Source organism: Mustelus asterias, unplaced genomic scaffold, assembly GCF_964213995.1.
Source record: "Mustelus asterias unplaced genomic scaffold, sMusAst1.hap1.1 HAP1_SCAFFOLD_35, whole genome shotgun sequence".
In the NCBI taxonomy this organism is placed as follows: Eukaryota; Metazoa; Chordata; class Chondrichthyes; order Carcharhiniformes; family Triakidae; genus Mustelus; species Mustelus asterias.
Genome location: NW_027590117.1, coordinates 3,828,901 through 3,842,723, shown reverse-complemented (window position 1 = coordinate 3,842,723; position 13,823 = coordinate 3,828,901). Strand labels below are relative to the sequence as shown.

At 45.1% G+C, this 13,823-nt stretch overlaps 2 non-coding genes across 2 annotated transcripts; both read left to right on the top strand.

Moving 5' to 3' along the window:
• trnag-ucc (transfer RNA glycine (anticodon UCC)) lies at positions 1 to 72 on the top strand. The gene has a single exon. It is a non-coding gene; the product is annotated as a tRNA-Gly (tRNA).
• Positions 73 to 369: 297 nt separating this feature from the next.
• On the top strand, positions 370 to 451 carry trnas-uga (transfer RNA serine (anticodon UGA)). The gene has a single exon. It is a non-coding gene; the product is annotated as a tRNA-Ser (tRNA).
• Positions 452 to 13,823: the final 13,372 nt, after the last annotated feature.

Genomic DNA, 13,823 nt, shown 5'->3' with positions numbered 1-13,823 from the left:
GCGATGGTGGTACAGTGGTGAGCATAGCTGCCTTCCAAGCAGTTGACCTGGGTTCGATTCCCGGCCATCGCATTGGTAATGTGTATCGAACATTATCCGCGCCCTCTTGTGGTTTAAACGCAGCATTTGACTGAAATGAAGTGGACTTTATTTTTCGGATGCAGAATTCGGGTTCAATTTGATTTTCCTGAAAGGTTATTGAAAAAGAATAACAAATCTCTGAACTGGTGAATGAGTTCTGGATCAGAGACAAAGATACAAATTAAAAGGAGACGAATAAATTTCAGCTCACACGCTGTGCTCTGCATCATTCCGGTGCCCGCTCTGTGAATGTTGCTAAGGCGGTTACATCACAACTGCAAATAAGCAGCTGCGATGGCCGAGTGGTTAAGGCGTTGGATTTGAAATCCAATGGGGTTTCTCCGCGCAGGTTCGAACCCTGCTCGCAGCGGGTGTCATTTGGAATATTGACTCTGCTGTTTGAGGGCAGCTACTGACTCAAAGATGGCTCGTTAAGTATTTGGATCTCCATCATGCATTCGGCTGGGTGCAGGAAGATGGGCGTGTAAATTGAATTTGTGTCTTTATATGCCCTGTTGTGAATAGAACTCCACTCACCTGATGAAGGAGCAGCAAGCGCTCTGACAGCTCCCAAATAAACCTGTTGGACTTTAACCTGGTGTTGTGAGATTTCTTGCTGTGTCCTTGGACTGGCATGGCAGGATAGGTTCAATGGCTTCCTTCTGTGCTGTTATTTTTCTATAATTCTTCCGGTGGTTCGATGAGAAAATTCATAACACGAATTTTTTTTTTAAAAGCAGCATCAAGGCACAAAGGCAAAACACGGTCTCCTGTCAGAGGAAGATTCTTACGCAATGGCATAAGAATGCACACGGAGCATAAAAATACATTTAATCAGAATACATTGAATGAATATTTCAAAATGCTGCTTCGATTATATCACATCATGTTCATTCAAACACATTGCAACAAGCTGTTCATTACTGGGTGTTCTGTATTCCCCGTGATAACAGTTTGGGAATGGAAGGAGCAGGTTCACATCTGCACATTGACAGGGTCAAACGGTGTCTCAGATTGACAGCTCCCAGGACAGGCTTTCCTCTCGCTCTGTGCTGTGGATTCTCAGGGATTAGTTGGAGTTTCCCAGCTCAGTAACTGTAAAAGCCTCTGAGGCCGGCAATGCTCACAGTGTCTGCTTCCCAGATTCGGCGGGCTGCAGCCAATCAGAGCTGTGCCTGATTTAACCCAGACCTGGTTGAAATGATGATATTGTTCACAAGCTGAATTCTATTTGATCAGATGAAGGTACAGATTGTGTGCACTCAGTCACTAAACAACAATATCCCGTCTTCACATAGAGTGGATGAGAGTGGATGGAGAGACAGAGACAGAGTGAGTTAGGGCGGTGAGACACAGACGGCCAGACAATGTCTTAGTGACAGAAATCCTTGTAAATTCTAGCTTTAGCCAGAAAGATTCTCTTGGAGAAACAGAAGCTGCAGTATCAGTTCTCACTGATATTGTGGAAGAGATACATTATTAATCCCACACTCAGGAACAGTGCTGCCTTTTGACAGAAGAGATGGGGAGAGGCAAATAAAACTGAATGGTCCAGTTCCAAACAATCTGCAGGCTCAGAGGGAGTGAGGTTCAGGGACATATTTGAAAGTGAGACAGTTTAGGACTGTCGGTTGCAAAGTGGATGGGATCCTTGGCTTCACAAATGGAAGAACTGAGTATCCATTGGGTCCCGCATAATCCACAGTGTAAAAGGAGGCCATTGCATCTGCACTGACTCTCTGGAAGAACATCTTTCGCCCATGGCTAACCCTCTTACTCTACACATCTTGGGTCACGAAGGGGCAATATATCATGTCTAATTCATTTATTCTGCACATCTTTAGTCTATGGGAGGAAACTGGAGCACCTGGGGAAACCCATGCAGATACAGGGAGAATGTGCAAACTCCACACAGACAGTCGCCATGGAGGAATTGAGCATGGGTCTCTGGCACTGTGAAGCAGCAGCGCTAACCAGTGCCACTCTGCTGGTGTAACTTTAACAATCCAATTCCTTTCTGAATGCTTCACTTGAAGCAGCATCACCACATTGTCAGACAATGCATCCCAGAGCTGAACTACTCACTGCGGGAAAGGGTTTTCTCATTATGCTTCAATCACTAACTAAGGGTCAGTAAATTGGTCCACGAGGGTGAAAGGGTTTCATACGATGTGACCCTTCATAAACTGGGTCTGTATTCTCTGTGATTCACAAGCATGAGAGGCAAAACATTAAAACATACAAGATTCTGAAGGGGTTTGATTTTGTGGACATTGGGAGATTGCGGAAGCTGGCTCAGTGTAAGGATCAGATCATTTCAGACTGGCATGAGAATAAATTTCTGCACTCATTGGGTTGCGATCCTTTGACATGCTCCATTGTTGAATACACTAGTGGTGGCACAGTGGTTAGCATTGCTGCCTCAAAGCACCAGGGAACTGGGTTCAATTCCACCTTGGGTGATTGCCTGTGTGACGTTTGCACGTCCTCACCATGTTTGCGATTCCTCTCATTCTCCAAACGTTCGGTGCATTGGCTATGTTAAATTGCCTGTTAGTGTCCAAAATATATTGGTTAGGGAGATTAGCAGGATAAATATATGGGGTTACCGGGATAGGTTCTGGGTGGGATGCTCTGTCAGAAAGTCAGTGCAGATTCAATGGGCCAAATGACCTCCATCTGCACTGCAGGTTATGACAGTCTATGACAAATAAGGCTGAGATAAACAAATTTTGGTTGCTCAGGAAATCAAGGGAGTGAGGAGTAAAGTGGAGTTCAATCCCAAGATCTGAAACTCCATAAGCAGCTGGTATGCCCACATCTGGAGTCTGCACCCACAGTTTGGAACCCACACTTTCAAAAAGATATACAGCTGATAGAAAGAGTGGAAAGCTGTGTAACCAGGAAAATGGAAGGCATGAGGGGAATACTTTATGAGGGATTAAGAATTATTGGATTGCAACCTTTCAAGAGGTTGATTTATGGTTTAATTCAAATTAGTAAATTGATACATGACCTTATTACCCAAGCTTGAAAAGTTCTTTATTCGGAGTTACCATATTTTTGGTGATCGTCAGTATAAATTACAGAAATTTGATTCACATCTTAATCGTCACAGTTTGTCTTCCCCCCAATAGAATTGTTGATATTTCAAATGATTTTGTTGGGAATGCTGAAAATGTAGTGACTTTTAGAAAACATATTAGAAATATAGTGTGATTTCTATCTATGTATTGTCTGATGATGTTGCTGTTCTTGTTTTAATGTTGTGCCTCTGTGCTTTGCACTGGATGGCAATAAAGATACAGAAATCATAATTGCATTGAATGGTTTAACATTATTGATGAGCCACATAGTAAATGTCTGCCCTTATTTCCTATGTTCTTGTGACTGGACAAGACACAAGCATGGTTACTGCGGGAAAAAAGGGTGGAAATTGCAGAGGCAATGGTTAAACGTTTTCTATCCCAGCTAGTTATATGGGTGGTGTCAGAGGACTGGAGAATTGCAAATGGTAAATACACTTGATCAGAAAAGGCTGTGACAATAAGCCAACTAAATCCAATCAGTTTAACCTCAGCAACGTGAAATATTCTCCAAACAATAACTGGAGATTAAATTAACACTCACTTGTGCTAATGTACATTAATTAAGGAAAACACAGACATAATTATTAAAGGGGAATCATATTTAACTTGCTTGAGATTTTAATGAGGGTAACAGAAACGATTGATGAGGGTAATGTGGTTAATGTGAACATGGACTGCCAAAAAGCCTTTTATAAATAAAGGGGCACACAGCAAACTTGTTGGAACATTTGGAGCTGATAGAATAAAAGGGACAGCAGCAACATGGATAGGAAACTGACTGAGTGACAGGAAACACAGCAATGGGAAATGTTTTTATTTGGAATGGAGGTCGGTTAAAGTGGGATTCCAGGAGGGTTGGTGTTAGGAACCTGCTCTTCCTGATGCATATTAGAGACATCGGCAATGCTGCACAGAGCCCAGATTCAAACTGTGGTCATTACACAACACATGGCAGCACAAGGGACTTGTGGTTAAATGTGACACAAATCATTGCTGTTTGGATGGCAGGTTGAGAGTGTGGTTACTAAAGTATTTGGGATTGTGAGCTTTATACATAGGGCCATAGCTTACAAAACCAAGCAAGTTATGGGAAAGCCATATAAAACCTTGGCCTCAGTTGGAGTATTGCATTATCTACAGGACAGCAGTGTTTAGAAAGGAGGTGAAGGCATAAAAGAGGTTGCAATAAATCTCTGGGCGAGGGTGCAGAGATGAGGAAGTTCAGGTGCATCAGTAGATTGGAGAATTTGGGTCTTTGGTGAAGAGAAGGTTGAGAGGAGATTTGATAGAGGTGTTCAGGATTGTGGAGGGAAGTGGAAGGAGCTGATAGGGAGAAGCTGTCATGTCCCAATCTTCCTCTGTCAGGAAGTGATCCCCAAACTGAATGAACAGGGCATTGTTCACGGTTACACTTCTCCGGCAATGCTAAATATTCCGAGTATTTGTTATAACGTGTAATATTTAAGATAATTATACAAACACAATAAATTGTTTAGAGTAAAGACGAGACATTAAAAGTGAAAATTCATGTTGACATCTCTCTGCTGGGCTTTGAGTCTTTCCAGTATGGGCCACTGATCTGATTAATCCAATGATGCTTTTCCCAGTCGCCTGCGTAACATGGCTTGAATCTTGGACTTCCAGTTTTTGAACTGCACAGCAGAGAGTTTAAGAAAGTACTGGGGCTGAATGGCCTCAGCTGTGCTCCAGTCCTCCTTCCATCTGGTGAGCTGTTCTGACACCCACCCCTGAGTGGAGTCGCTGCACAGATTGCCTTAGAAATGGTCCCGAAGCTGAGGGAGTGACTGTGAATCTCATCACCACTTCCATCCTGACTAATTTCCTCCACTTCAAACCATCCATCAATGCCAGAAGGAGTCATAACTGGAGTAGGAGTCTCCACCAATGGTTCAATCCCATCTTTGACCACTCGAGCATCCTACCTTGACTCACACCTTCTCTGTTCTCCAGCAGCGGTGATATTCCAGGACTTGGCAACTCTGAATGGCCTGTTCGAGGATCGCCTTGCTCAAAGCAGCTGCCTTTTGATGTCTGTCAGCAAGTTGTTGAAGCTTGGCTCCTCTTCACCTCCAACTTCAGAACAATCGGGGACTTCCATCTTCACCATTTAGGAAGGAGAGGAGGAGAGATTTCTTCACTCATAGGGTGGTGAACCTGTTGAATTCTCTGCCTCAGAAGCTGTGGAGACCAAGTCACTGCGTATATTCAAGAAGGAGAGAGAGTTTTTTTTAGATTTTAGTGGCATCAAGGGGTATTGGGGAAAAAAAACGAGAGTATGGAATTGAGATAGAGGATCAGCCATGATCACATTGAATGATGGAATAGACTCGAAGGGCTGAATGGCCGACTCCTCTTCCCAGTTTCTATGTTTTCAAGTTCTGATGAAAGGTCACAGACCTGAAACACTACCTCTGTTTCTCTGTCTGAACAGATGCTGCACAATTTGCTGAGCTTGCTTTTCTGCTTTCATTTCAGATTTCCAGCTTCCGAACTGAACCCAGCCAGAGTCAGCACCTTCAGTCGAGAGGGACAGAGGAACCAGTGAGTGTAGAACTGAACCCAGCCAGAGTCAGCACCTTCAGTCGAGAGGGAGAGAGGAACCAGTGAGTGTAGAACTGAACCCAGCCAGAGTCAGCACCTTCAATAGAGAGAGAGAAACCAGTGAGTGTAGAACTGAACCCAGCCAGAGTCAGCACCTTCAGTAGAGAGAGAGAGAGGAACCAGTGAGTTAGAACTGAACCCAGCCAGAGTCAGCACCTTCAGGAGAGAGGGAGGAACCAGTGAGTGTAGAACTGAACCCAGCCAGAGTCAGCACCTTCAGGAGAGAGGGAGGAACCAGTGAGTGTAGAACTGAACCCAGCCAGAGTCAGCACCTTCAGGAGAGAGAGAGGAACCAGTGAGTGTGGAACTGAACCCAGCCAGAGTCAGCACCTTCAGAGGATAGAGAGGTAACTAATCTAAACCCTGTATTCAAGAACAGATGATGTGGAGATGCCGGTGTTGGACTGGGGTAAACACAGTAACAGCTTTAACAACACCAGGTTAAAGTCCAACAGGTTTATTTGGTAGCAAATGCCATTAGCTTTCAGAGCGCTGCTCCTTCGTCAGATGGAGTGGAAATCTGCTCTCAAAAGGCCACAGTTTGCCCTGTTTGAGAGCAGATTTCCACTCCATCTGACGAAGGAGCAGCGCTCCGAAAGCAAATGGTATTTGCTACGAAATAAACCTGTTGGACGTCAAGAACAGAGGCAGAAAAGAAAGAGGGAACCAATGAACAGCGAGCTGAACGCCGGTCAGCGGGCAGTTGCTGGAGTCCATCATCAAGCATTTGGAAAGCAGGGTTATAATCAGCATGGATTTAAGTGAGGGAAATCATGCTTGACAATACTACTGGAATTCTTTGAGGATGTAACTAGGAGAGTAGACCAGGAAGAACCTGTGGATGCGGTTTATTTAGACTTTCAGAAGGCTTTGGACAAGGTCTCACATGACGTTTTTAAGTTTTAAAGGTTAATTTGTTTTTTAGTGTCAGAAGCAGGTTTACATTAACACTGCAATGAAGTTATTGTGAAAATCCCCCACTCGCCAGACTCTGCTACCTGTTCAGGGAGAATTTAGCATGACCAATATACCTAACAATCACATCTTTCAGATTGTGGGAGGAAACTGGAGCACCCAGAGGAAACCCACATAGATGCAGACGTACATAGATGTACGTGCAGACTTCACAGTGACAGTGACCCAAGCCAGGAGTCGAAGCCGCGTCCCTGGTGCTGTGAGACAGCAGTGCTCACCACTGTGCCACCTCTCTACTATATAAAATTAAAGTACATGGGATTGCAGGTAGTGCCTTGTGATGTATAGAAAGCTGGTGAACAGACAGGAAGCAAAGAGATGGCCTAAATGGGTATTTTTCCAATTGGAAGGCAGTGATTAGTGGGGTACCGCAGGGATCTGCGCGAGGACCCCAACTGTTCATATTATATATTAATGATTTGGACACGGGAGCTAAATGTATTATCTCCAAATATGTAGATGATACAATTGTGTGGGAGGGTGAGCTTTGAGGGGCATGCAGAGATCCTCCAGCGTGATTTGGACAGGCTGAGTGTGTGGGCATCTACATGGCAGATGTAGTATTATGTGGATATTATGGCAGATGATGAAATTTGAATTCACTATGAATCTGCAATCAAAAATCTAATTGTCGCTTGTCATTGAACCCTATCTGGTTTACTAATGTCCTCTAAGCAAGGAATTCTGCTGGGCCAGAGTGTGTTTGAATTGTCACGTCTAAAGGTAACAAAAGCATGGATGAGGGTTTCAGGGACGGGTGAGTTGAGGTATTACAAACACTGTGTGATGTTACACAGCTGGAAATAGGTGATCTTGGTGAAGGAACAGATATGTGGTTGGAATCTTATTTCCGAGTCTGATGAGGTGCCAAGATTATGAGGGTTTGTTTCAAACTCGGACATTGACAGTGGGAGATGGACTCAGTGACTGAGAGCAGAATTTGTAGTGGAAACATTGGTCTTCCAAATATTTAATTGGGGGAATTCTCTGCTTAACCAGTTCTCGAGGTCGGAGAAGGAGTGTAATAACTTAATAACAGGGGATTGGTTGTGAGAGGTGATGGTGAGGTAGAGCTGGGTATTATCAGCAGACATGTGAAAACTAACACTGTGCTTTCAGATAATATCACTGAGGGGTAAGGTGTAGATGAAAAATAGGAAGGAGCCAAGGATATATCCTTGGGTGATTTCCGTGGTAACAGAACAGGATGGGAAGAGAAACCATTGCAGGTAATACTCTGCATATGACCAGAAAGATAAGAATGGAACCGGCCGAGTGCAGTCTTATCCAGCTGAACAATCCCTCCTCATCTCCTCATCCTTCTCAACCGACCCACACCTTTGACATGGTTGACTGCCCCATTATGCTCCAATACCTTCCCACTGTCAGGTCAGTGTGCACAGCAGGTGAAGGTGTTAATGTACCTGACATCCTGGGAAAACTAATGATGGATGAAGGCCCACTCAGTAAACGAGTGGAGAGAAAGCTGGAGTTCTCAATCATCTTCATCTCGAGCGGCAGCTCCTCCCTCTCAATATGTGTGGCGAGATCAGGCCATTCTGCTCAGTCAGGAACACCCAGGCTGACTGTAAGAGAGAGAGAGGCTGTAATTAGAACCAAACAATAAGGGAGATTCACTCAAAGTAACCAAGCCCCATCCCAAAACAGAGCACAGGAAGATCCCAGTATCTAACCACGGCCTCTGCAAAGTGAGCTGCTCTAACCTGCTGTGACACTGAGCCCAACACACAAAGCACGGGAAGATCCCAATTTCTGTGCTGATTGGTCTGACTCCAGGGAGTTTGCAGTGCCGCTATTGCCCTCTTTTTAGGGCAGTGCCGCTATTTCTGAGACGGGGGAACTGCAGCGTGACATGTTTACACAGGAAGCTGCCATTGGAAACACTAAGCTGCGGATTTATAGAATCCGACCGTGCAGGAGGAGGCCATTCTGCCCATCGAGTCTGCACCAACTACAATCCCACCCAGGTTCTACCCCCAGCACTGACCCGAGCTTGTCCCCATGAAACGAAGGAGCAGTTTAGCATGGCCAATCCACCTAACCCGCACATCTCTGAACTGTGGGAGGAAACCGGAGCCCCCGGAGGAAACCCACACTCCCCACGCTGTGAGGCAGCAGTGCTAACCACTGTGCCACCCCATTTACAGCCGGGCAGGATGAGATTCCCGCTACCAAAACCCTTCACCCATCCGGTGCCCCGCTGTGGATGGATCCGGACCCGGGGACTGAAGCCACTGGCGGTACATTTGCTGCCGCTCCGCGCGGTGTCTGATGGGTCCAGGGTAAATCCCCGCCAACGGCCTGCGACCGACAGCTGGGAAAACCAATCGGAAATTGGCGCATCGCGATTATCCAATGGCCGCTCTGCGCCCACTGAGTGACAGCTAGAACATAGAACATAGAACATAGAACATTACAGCGCAGAACAGGCCCTTCGGCCCACGATGTTGCACCGACCAGTTAAAAAAAAAACTGTGACCCTCCAACCTAAACCAATTTCTTTTCGTCCATGAACCTATCTACGGATCTCTTAAACGCCCCCAAACTAGGCGCATTTACTACTGATGCTGGCAGGGCATTCCAATCCCTCACCACCCTCTGGGTAAAGAACCTACCCCTGACATCGGTTCTATAACTACCCCCCCTCAATTTAAAGCCATGCCCCCTCGTGCTGGATTTCTCCATCAGAGGAAAAAGGCTATCACTATCCACCCTATCTAAACCTCTAATCATCTTATATGTTTCAATAAGATCCCCTCTTAGCCGCCGCCTTTCCAGCGAAAACAATCCCAAATCCCTCAGCCTCTCCTCATAGGATCTCCCCTCCATACCAGGCAACATCCTGGTAAACCTCCTCTGCACCCTCTCCAAAGCCTCCACATCCTTCCTGTAATGTGGGGACCAGAACTGCACACAGTACTCCAAGTGCGGCCGCACCAGAGTTGTGTACAGTTGCAACATAACGCTACGACTCCTAAATTCAATCCCCCTACCAATAAACGCCAAGACACCATATGCCTTCTTAACAACCTTATCTACTTGATTCCCAATCAATGGGTTCCATAGTCAGAAGTGCGAGACCATTGAAAATGATGCTCCCAATTGTAACCAATCGCAGACCGCGTTGCTAACACCAACAGCCCCAAAATGTGATTGACATCTTGTCAAGCCAATCGTAACGCAGTGTCCAATCGGACTGTGCCGCTCGTGCGCGACTGCCGGTCCGATGGTCGTGGGTTATCGTTGATATTTGCCCTCTTTTTAGGTCAAACCAAATAAACAAACTCGTGAGCTTCACTCCCAGCCCAGCGTCATTGCGTCATTCAATTCGATCCGGAGCTGAAACCAATGAGAAATCAAAGAGCTGGAGGCGGAAAGAATCCTTAAAGTGGAACCGCTCACACAATTATAGTTGTACAATTATAATTCGTTGATGGCAGTTTAAGCGGCAAAAGGACTGCGGAAAGTCAGAGGATGCAAGAGCTGAAACCCGCGGGAAAGAAAGGAGGAAAGAAATGAAGGGAACAGGCGACAGAAATGAACGAGAGGAAAGCAAGCTGGAAGCCAGGGGCTTTTAGAGAGGGTATTCCAGAGCTGAAACCCAGAGAGCTGAAAGTACGAATATCACTGGTGGAGTGAACCAAGTAAGAAGTCTAACAACACCAGGTTAAAGTCCAACAGTTTTATTTGGTCGCAAAAGCCACTAGCTTTCAGAGCGCTGTTCCCTCATCAGGTAAGTCAGGTAACGTGATGAAGGAGCAGCGCTCCGAAAGCTCGTGGCTTTGGCGACCAAATAAACATGTTGGACTTTAACCTGATGTTGTGAGACTTCGTACCATGAGGGCAGAATCAGTGGAGCTCAGATATCTCAGAGGATTGTTATGCTGGAGGTGATGAAAGGGAGGAAGAGCTGAGGACATGGAGGGTTTTGGAAACACGGATAAGAATATTAAAATTGAGACATTGCTTAACCACGAGTCAGTGTTTGTCACTGAGCACAGGGTTGATGCATTAACGGTATCTGGAGTAAATTCTGATTTAATGATGAGAAATCAATTAGCAGCTTTCTGGACACAGCAGCACAATAAATCGGATCAGAAGTGGACCACTTGGCCCCTCAAGCCTGCTGCTCCATTCAATAGGATCATGTTTTAGATTCCAGACCACAGAATCTTTACAATGCCGTAACAGCCCATTTGGTCCATCAAGTCTACACTGCCTTATTGAAATTGCAGGCTACCTAATCCCACTCTCCCGCCTCACAGCCCCAGAGACCCGGGTTTGCTCCTGGCCTTTGCTGACTGTGCAAATTTTGCACATTCTCCCCCGTGGGTTTCCTCTGGGTGCTCTGGTTGACTCCCACGATTCAAAGATGTGCAGCTTAGGTGGATTGGCCATGTTAAATGTTCCTTTGAGTTTCCAAAGATGTATACATTAGGAACTGAATCTGTGCAATTTTGACACATTTTTTGAAATTTTCCCCCTGGTTCTTGATGAACGCTTGACTGGAACATAAAAAACTCTATCATTGAATCCCTACATTGCAAAAGGTGGCCATTCGGCCTATTGAGTCTGCACTGATTCTCTGATCTATCCACGCAACCTCACATATTTATCCTGTTAATCCTCCTAATCTAAACATACTGGGAGACATAAGGGTAAATTTAGCATGGTAAATCCACTTACCCTATCAATGGAGTGTGGGGGGAAACCAGAGCACACAGAGGAAAGCTACGTGGACATAGAGAAAATGTGAAAAATGCGTACAGTCACCCAAGGCCTGAATTGAGTCCAGGTCCCTGTCATTCTGCAGCAGCAGTGCGAAAGCCACTCTTATTTCTCTTCCATAAGACCATAAGACATAGGAGCAGAATTAGGCCACTCATCCCTTCGAATCTGCTCCGCCATTTTTCTCATTCCCATTCTCCTGTCTTTTCCCCATAACCCCTGATCCTCTTATTACTCAAGAATCTATCTATCTCTGCCTTAGATACACTCAACGACCTAACTTCCTCAGCCTTTTGCAGCAAAGATTTCCATAGATTCGCCACACTCTGGCTGAAGAAATTCCTCCTCATCTCTGTTTTAAAGGAACGTTCCTTTCGTCTGAGGTTGTGCTCTGGTTGTAGTTTTTCCTACAAGTGGAAACATCCTCTCTGTGTCCACTCTCTCCAGGCCCCCCAGTATCTTTTATGTTTCAATAAGATCTCCCCTCATCCTTGTAAACTCCAACGAATACAGACCCAGAGTCCTCAACCGTTCTTCATACAACAAGCTCTTCGTTCCATGGATCATTCTTGTGAACCTCCTCTGGATCTTTTCCAAGGCCAGCACATCCTTCCTTAGATACGGTGCCCAAACTGTTCACAATACTCCACACGGAGTCTGACCAGAGCCTTTGCCAGCCTCAGAAGTACATCCGTGCTCTTGTATTCCACCCCTCTCGACATTGCATTTCCCTTCCTAACTGCCGACTGAACCTGCACGTTCACCTTAAGAGAATCCTGAACAAGGACTCCCAAGTCCCTTTGTGCTTCTGAGTTCCTAAGCATTTCACAATTTAAAAAGTAATCTGTGCCTCCATTCCTCCTTCCAAAGTGCGTAACCTCACACTTTCCCACATTGTTTTCCTTCTGCCATTTCTGAGCCCACTCTCCCAGCCTATCCAAATCCTTCTGCAGCACACCTGCTTCCTCAATGTTACGTTTCCCTCTACAGGTCCTCACAGACTTCTTCCCGTGAGGAAAAATACCCAACTTCTCAATCGATCTTCATTGCTACAAATCTTTGTCAACAGAATCATTCATGTGAATATCGTTTGCACTCCCTCCAAACTTCTTCAAGAGTGGTGCCCAGCACTGGACTCAGTGCTCCAGGTGAGGCCTATCTAGTGTATTTAAAATCTCAACATGATCTTCTTATTCATGTATTCAATCTTCCAATAAAACATAGGGTGTCATTTGCTTTATTACCTGCTCTCTCAACATGCCCAACCACCTTTAATGACTTTTCTACTGAGGAACCGAGATCCCTTTTTTCCTGTATTTCCTTAAGTGTTTCTCCATTTATTTCTCCACACTCTCAAAATGAATCAACTCACACTTCTGTGCATTGAACATCATCTAGTTAGGTGATTGACTCACCCAGGTGCCCGACTGTGGCAAATTGGGGAATTTCACAATAACTTCATTGCAGTGTTAATGTGAGCCTTACATGTGACTAATAAACTTTACTTTAACTTTACTTTTCTTTACTTTTACTTCATGTGCCACTCGTCTGCCCAGAGGACAGCAATGGAATCATTCACTCAGCATCTACACATTGTTCTGAGCTCTAGGGTCTCTCAGAATAATTCACTCGGCCTCTCAACATGGAACAACCACCTCATTCCGGGGGGTAATCTAGTGAACCTTCTCTGTACCGCCTCTAATGCAAGCTTATCTTTTCTCAAATGTGGATACCACAGCTGCACACAGCATTGCAGGTGTGGTCTCCATAAACTCCTGTACAATTGTCGCAAGACACTTTTCTTCATCTCCTCCAATTCACGTGCAATAAAACCAAACATGCGATTTGCCTTTGTAATTGCTTGAATGAATAATCCAGATTGTGCTCCGAATTCTCGAGAACATTTTAAATCCGTCACATTTCAAACTCTCCTCAACTCTGAAGAAGAGTCACGGACACCGAAAGCATTAACTCTGTTTCTCCCCGATAGATGCTGTGAGACCTGCATGAGGTTTCTTGCATTTTCTGTTTTTATTTCAAATTCCGTCACTGTGCCATCCTCATCTCCTTTCAGACACATATTTGTAATTTTTTAACTCTCCAGTGACTTAGGCCACCAACTGTCTTGTCATTTAATCAGTGTTGCACTTCTACTTGTTTAGAAACGACAAGAGAACAGTTCACACTCGATTCAGTGATGAATGATGAATGAGAAATTATGTGAGGAGTTGTGACAGAAAATGAACATCTCCGCCTTCTCCCTGTAACGCGGCAGATAACAATCTAATTCCTTTGGAACGTTTCAAT